At 53.1% G+C, this 6,231-nt stretch overlaps 1 long non-coding RNA gene across 2 annotated transcripts; it reads right to left on the bottom strand.

Moving 5' to 3' along the window:
- Window positions 1-272: 272 nt before the first annotated feature.
- Window positions 273-5,178, bottom strand: LOC116578523. Of its 2 annotated transcripts, none has more exons than XR_004280924.1 (3): window positions 5,106-5,178; window positions 1,524-1,580; window positions 273-420 (listed from the first exon to the last, which is right to left on the bottom strand). It is a non-coding gene; the product is annotated as an uncharacterized LOC116578523 (long non-coding RNA). The 2 variants fall into 2 exon arrangements; XR_004280923.1 differs by lacking the exon at window positions 5,106-5,178 and adding an exon at window positions 4,661-4,706.
- Window positions 5,179-6,231: the final 1,053 nt, after the last annotated feature.

The raw sequence follows: 6,231 nt of genomic DNA on the forward strand, positions 1-6,231 counted from the left end.
AATAGATTCCCCCAGGGAACCGTGCTAATGGGCTGAGGCTAGGGAGGGAGGTTGATTGGCAACTGGGAGGCTAATATGGAGAAAGGTGTGGGACAGGGAGGGGGCCTCCCTGGGTAGGGAGAAGGTCCACTTCCCCACACCCACCCCAACACACACACCTAGGCTGGAAGGTGTAGAGGTCGTGGACTGCTGGTTAGGAGTTGTGCCTAGGTAGATGTGTGTGAATAATTACAATAAACAAAACTGATTTTTTTTTTTCTATTTAGCCTATCTTTGGCGGGTTGCAGATTTTCATTTTCACTCGTTTTAGTTCTCCGGGCTTTGCAGGCATCCAGAGAGGCAGGTAGGACTAATACCTTCCATGTCCAGGGCATCCGACCAGCAGCAAGCAAGTAACTTTGCCAGGGTTGACACAGCCTGCTACGTAATAAAACAGGGATCAATGAGAAGTTTTCTGATTTCAAAGCCCCTGCTTAAAACTATCCCACGCCAGCCATCACCGTGTTCTACCCGAGAAAGCTCTGCCTATCCCAACATCGCGGATACCTTCTTCTGTGTTTCCTTCCAGAAGCTTTACTGTTTTTCTGTCTTACACTTAGGTCTATGCTCCATTTTGAGTTACCTTCTGTGCACAATGTGAGGCAAGATCTGATGTGAGCGTATTTGCCCATCCACGTGCGTGAATGCGTGTGCGTACACACGTCTGCCGGGGTGTGGAAGGGACCTACTCTGCAGTTGCACACACAGAGGCTGCTTAAGGCATAGAAGCCTAGGGACCCACTGAAGGTCCCGACTATCTATACACAGTGGGTGCAAGGTGTGAAGGTCCCAACTATCTAATCACAGTGGGTGCAAGGTGTGCTTGAGTCCCCAGGGCAGGCACATGGGCACATGCTTGTCTCGGGCAGCGTGCACGTGTGTGAAACCTGAGTACATGCTGGAGTGTGTCCATCACCGGACCTGTGTGTTGGTATAGGTTTGCATCTGGGCATGTCCAACCATGGACATTCACGGTTCTTCGTGTCGCTGGTGTACGGGTGTGCAGACAGCCTGTGTGGCATGTCATCGTCGTAGCTGAATCTGTGTGTGTGTGTGTGTGTGTGTGTGTGTCTGTGTGTGTGTCTGTGTGTGTGTGTCTGTGCCCATGTGTTGCTGTTTTCTGCCCCTCCCCGGGTGCTGCCACCTCCGACAGCTGCAGGGCCGGCCGGGAACAGCCCCCCGCGCCCCCCTCACTGCTGTCTTTTATCATCATTTGCCACGAAAGGGAGCCCAGGAGGACGGTGATAAATAAGGACCACTTAAAATACGAGACGACCACTCTGACTTTGGGGAATATTTCTTCTGTGGAGCAGCTGGTGCCGCCTCTGTCCTTGTGGAAAGGGGTCCCAGGGGCCGCCAGCCTCTGCCCAGCTTCCGCAGTCTCCCTCACCTCCTCCTCTCTGTCCCCTCCCCCTCCCCAGCCCTAGCATCTCTGGTGTTTGAGGCCTTAGGAGCCCTGGGGAGGGAGGGAGACAGGGACCTACCTGGAGGCTCATGCAGGCAGGGAAAGGCAGGCCCTCAGTTTGCCCTTCTTGCAGCCTCTGTGGAAGACGGAGTATCATGGAGGAACTCTAACTAATCAACCCAATGGGCTAGGAAGGGACTGAGAGGGGACTGGAGGGCATAGGGCCTCAACCTCTGGAGGTCCCCTTCTAATTCCCTCTCCCTTCTAAGCTCCAGTCAGGGAATGGTTGGGGGTCCAGAGAGTTGAGGTACACAGAGACACCCAGGAACACACACAGACCAGTCACACGATCCTGAGCACCTCTGACACGCCAAGCCCTCAGAGACAGACACGAAGACCCTCATCCCAAGAGGAGATGTAAAGTACACACAAACTGTACTCGCCCCACGAAGATGCACAGACATGCAAAAGACAGGTGTAAGACTTGTTCTGGGAGGAGATGAGCTCGGACGGGAGAAGGGGAAGAGATAAGAGAAAGGAACTGAAGATGGAGGAAGAAAGGGGAGCAAATACCAAACCATGGATGTGAATTGTACCACAATTTTATCAAGACAGAGGAGGGCCCCCGAGGGGGGCAGGGATGCAGGTCGCTTGCTGCCCAAGGGGACAAGTGAGGGCTGAAGTCCAGCCTTCCCCGCCCTGGCCAAGCCACGGCCTGCTAGGAGGCTGCGCCCACCAGGCGGAAGGATGCCTCGTTCACAGAAAGCAGCCTCCACTTCCACGGATGGTCCCCACCAGGCTGGGGGCTGGAGCTTCCCAAAGGGGTCACCTTCTCCTGATTCTCACAGAGCCACGTTCTGAGCTAGCCAGGCCTGACCGAAAGGCTCTTCAATTCTGCCTGTGAGACATTATTTCCTTAAAAATTAAAAAAAAAGAGATTGGGGTGCCTGGTTAGCTCAGGTCATGATCTCAGGGTCCTGGGATCGAGCCCCGCAACAGGCTCCCTGCTTGGTGGGAAGCCTGCTTCTCTCTCTCCCACTCCCCTTGCTTGTGTTTCCTCTCTCACTGCCTCTCTCTGTGTCAAATAAATAAATAGAGTCTTTAAAAAAAAATTTTTTTTAAAGAGAGAGGTAAGGAAATAAAAACAGAGACAGGAAAAAGAGGAAGAGGAAAGGAAGGAAGGAAAGGAAAAATGAAAGGAGAGGAAGGGGGTGGGGGGAATCATCCTCAGAGGTTTTTCTAATCAAAGAACTTGTCACTGTCACTCTGCTAGTTGAGATGCCAGGACCCATCTGGGCCCGTCAGCATCGGGGGTTGGGGGCGAGCAGTGAATCGGGCTTAACAGGTGATACACCCATACTTCCTCTCCCATGCCCACCTCTCTCAGCCCATCCCAGGTGGCCAGGGACCTGTCATGTCTCATTTCCTTCCCCCGGAACTAGGAATGGGAGCCGGGGGTGGAGGGAGCCTGCCCAAACTGACCTTTTCTCCCTCGATTTCCCTCCCGAGCTCCTTAGCCATCAGCCACACTCACACTGACACTTCATTTCCCATGAACCCCCTAAACACACAAAGCCATGTCCCCACCATCAGGGGCTATCCCCCGGGAGGAGGGAAGGTGGGGCAGAGATGGCCTCCTTTCTCATCTAGGGCTTTCAAGCTCCAGATGGGCACCCGAGGGCCTCTCCTCTCAAGGTTCAGACCACTGAGGGCCTGCCCTGGCCCCAGTCCTCACAAATATTTCCTAAGTGCCCGGAAAACCTTTCGGGCTCACCCACCCTGTGGAAAGGAAGGTGGAAGAGAGCTAACCTTTACTGAGAATCTGCCGGGTGCCAGGGGCCCCTGAGCCCTGGCTGGATCACCTTCCCTTCATGAGAACCCTTTCAGGTGGGTTTTAACTCAGAATCTCCAATTTACAGATGAGAACATCTCAACCAGAGCAGGGAGAGCCTCACACTTTATAAGGAGAGCGGCAGGAGAAACTACGCTTATCTTTCAACCTTACATCCCTCTCTTTCTCCACAGCGTCGACTTGCTCCTCGAAATCACCCTCCACCCAAATCTTCCAGTGTGATCACTGGAGGCGTACCCGGTGCCAGACACGATGCTTAGCCTGTTACCGCATTATCTCATTCAACCTCACACTCACCTGGAAGGAGGCTTCTATTGTTAGCCCCATTCCACAGATGAGGATGCTGAGGCTCAGAGAGGTTGAGTGACTTACACAGAGCTACACAGCATGGGAATGGCAGAGCCAGGACTCAAACCAGGTCTCTGGCCTCCTAATTAATGCACCTTGCTCAATACAAGGAAGACGCGATTCTGCCATCGAGGCCTACAGCCCAGAGCCTGCAGCAGGACCCCCAGGCCAGGCCCCTCCCCTCCCCAGGGCCAGCAAAGAGAGATTAAAGGGTGGGGTGCTCAGGCCCCAGCAGACAAAGAAGAAGGGGTATCGGGTTGAGCACTACGCGTCCTCTATCTTCCCAAGAGCACCGGCCGCATTGTCCCCACAAGTGCCCTCAGATTGTCAGAGCTCGGGCCTCATCTGGCCCTCAGAATATATGGCCGCAGAATAATATGACGATTGGGGGAGGAGGGCTGGGAGGCTGGGGCGGAGGGGCAAATGAAGAAGGCTCTGCACAGCCCCCAGAAGAAAACTTAATAGTCTGGGGGCTCCCTTGGGTCCTTCTCATTAAAAAAAAAAAAAAAAAAAAAAAAAAAAATCTCTATTTAAATGCAAATTTGTGCTGGAGCTGGGTTGAGTTGGCGGGAGGCAGAGAAGCATCCAGACGCTGACATAGACCAGCCATTGGACCCTGCTCCCCAGTCTCCCTTTGTAATCTGGGGCCTGTGTTCAGAAGTTAGCTCCATCCTCAAAGATCACCCCCTCCCCTGGAAAGCCCTGGAAAGCCCTTGTTCAATTTAACCCTTCATTACCTCTCTCTTTGTGTGTCTGTCTGTCTCTCTCTCTCTCACACACACATATCAGGTTTCAAACCACACAACAGAAGACAAACTTGGTCCTCAAATCTGATTCTTAGGGGAGCAGGGAATGGAGGGCTTAGCAGCTGGGAGTCACACCGGCCCAGCTCCCAGATGCCGTCCCTGTCCACCTCCCACGGATCCCTCTGCTCCCTCAGCCTCAACAAACCCCTCATCCTGAGCTCCCTCCCACCCTAGCCTGCACCCCCACCCCCACCTCTCCAAGCCCATTACCTCCAGGGATAATTATGTGGGTGATTCGCTGGCCCTGGAGAGCTCTTCAGTGGCACTAACTCAGGATGAGGGAGGGAGAGAGGGGTTGCCCCTGGTTACCACCCTGAGCTCCCCCTTCCTCCCCCATACCACGGAGGGTGTGATTTAGGGGGGAGTCAAGAAGGAGATGCTATATAAATCCGTCTAGTACACAAATACAAATACCTGCCCCTGAACTTTCCTACTTGCACTTCTGGCAAGGTCAAGGGAAACTGACCAAGAACCTCATCCTAGGGGAGGTGCAAGTGACCCGCTGGCTGAGAACCCCCAGCATTCCTGTGGGTCCTGCCTCCTGCACAGCCTCACTCCTCCTTCCTGTTTCTGTCCTCAGCCAACCTTGGGACTTTTACTGATTTTGCTGACTTTTACTGATTCTGCTTCAAGTTGGTGGGATGAGATATCTCACCTTTCCACTGCATGGAGATTCTTAGAGGAGGGTCAGGAGTGAAGTGGGGGTACCCAGGAGACCCCGTACAGCTTCTAGACCAAACTCAGATTTTAGGCTTGTCTGCTCATGGCCTTGGCAGCTGTCGAGAAGAAGAGTCATGGTCAGTTCACCCACAGCCTACTTTCCCAGCCTCATGGCCTGTGCTGGGCTCTCCTCTGGACACCACAGGGTTCTTGGCATTGGGAGGAAAGGCCTTGGGGACTGAGACTGGTCAGAGGAAGTGTGGCCACATTGAGTGTCCCAAGACAGAGCAGGGGCTGGAGGTCAGGAAGAGGGAGAGACACTTTCTGCCTGAGAGAGAAGCACACAACCTAGTAGAGAGAAGGAGGATCACAGGGACTTGGGACCGGTGAATCCCCTACTGAGAGAGAACTGGGCCCATAGAGGGAAAGGAGTTGCCTGAGGTCACACAGAAGGCTGGCATCTGGTTTCTTGACTCCAAAGCCAGGACCTGATTTCAATTTGATAGGAAGATAGATTATATATACATAATCTATCTTCTATATGTACACACACACACTTGCAACAATGCCCTCCATGTAAAGGGCCTGTGTGCCTTTGTTTGCATAACTGAGTCAGTGTCTAAAATGGGCAGTTCGTCTGCCTTCCTGTTTGTGATGTCTGTGGGTACGAGCATGTCTCTGGCATGGGATTGTGTCACCCATGGAGGCAGGTGTGTGCAGGAGGGCAGAGTGCAGCTCTGTGGGCCGAGGAGCAGAGGTCTCCCCATCCTCCAGGGTCCCCGTGACCAGAGCATCTCTCAGGGCTGCCCCCTGGACAGCCACCTCTCCCAGCCTCAGCCGAGCCCCAGCCTGTGCTGTGAGCAGCTTCCTTCTGAAGGTGCTGCCTGGGGTGGGGGGGGGTGGGGGGAAGTGGCTCTTCCCAGCTCCTAATATGCTGGTAGAAACAATTAACTGGAAGAGACAGCTCATACCCAAAGGAAAACATTTCTAGATATGATATTACAACCTCGCCTCAAAAATGGGACTTTACCGTGAGGAAATACAGTTTGTGAGAAGACACACTTTCTTTTAATTTAATTATATAATCTTTGGCTTAAAAAAAAAAAAAAAAAAAAAAAAAA

Source organism: Mustela erminea, chromosome 18 (genome assembly GCF_009829155.1).
Source record: "Mustela erminea isolate mMusErm1 chromosome 18, mMusErm1.Pri, whole genome shotgun sequence".
Taxonomy (NCBI): domain Eukaryota; kingdom Metazoa; phylum Chordata; class Mammalia; order Carnivora; family Mustelidae; genus Mustela; species Mustela erminea.